The following is a 977-nucleotide window of genomic DNA, read 5'->3' as shown; positions in this document are numbered from 1 at the left end:
ATGATCCAATTGGGGGGAAGACAGTGAATTAAAACTTGTTAGCAGCATTGATTGGACAGATGATGAAGTTCAAATGTCATGTTTAGATCTTAATTTCATAAAAATCCGGTCGTCATCAAAATAAAGTAGTTAAAGTAAATGCAGTAGCACTATCAGGAATGTATCAGGGGAAGGTTTTGACCAGAATGGATCACTGGGTGAGCAAAGGAGGAGGAGTTTGAGATTCTTCGCATCTCACTCAGGTGTGCAATAACAGAAGGAGGAGGCTTAACAGGCCTTAATTCTATGATGTACATCAATGATAAGGAAAATAAAAAGGGTCAAAAAGAAATTATGTTAGAATTTAAAAATCTGGTCACATTGAGCAAATACAGAGGAATTATGATACTCCATCGGCAGACTACGGGCAATGAGCGTAGGAATGTAATCAGTAAATATTTAAATGTATGGAATGATAGAAAAAGGGCGGTGCTTAATGGCCCTCAGTTTAAAATGGTTCACAGTGAGCATCAGGAAACCACAAGTCAGGATTGTGGGGCATTCTGTAGCCCATTGTTTGGACTGGTAGTAGTCATATGAAAACCAGGAGACGGTCAGATATTGAGTATTCAGGAGAATTGATAATGCATTTGCAAAGACAGCGATGGGATGCTGCAGCCCCCAGGGAGATTTGGGGAATTCAGATTTGTCATGATTGTTTTGTGGAATATCAGGCAACTTTAATGATTGAGGTTTGTAACCACAGGGGGGATTTTGAATCCAAGAACATAGAACATAGAACAGTACAGCACAGAACAGGCCATTCGGCCCTCGATGTTGTGCCGAGCAATGATCACCCCACTCAAACCCACGTATCCACCCTATACCCGTAACCCAACAACTCCCCCCCTTAATCATACTATTAGGACACTACGGGCAATTTAGCATGGCCAATCCACCTAACCCCGCACATCTTTGGACTGTGGGAGGAAACCCAC

The sequence above is a fragment of the Scyliorhinus canicula genome, unplaced genomic scaffold (assembly GCF_902713615.1).
Source record: "Scyliorhinus canicula unplaced genomic scaffold, sScyCan1.1, whole genome shotgun sequence".
Taxonomy (NCBI): Eukaryota; Metazoa; Chordata; class Chondrichthyes; order Carcharhiniformes; family Scyliorhinidae; genus Scyliorhinus; species Scyliorhinus canicula.
The sequence above is the reverse complement of the archived record's forward strand: the minus strand, read 5'-3'. Positions refer to the sequence as shown.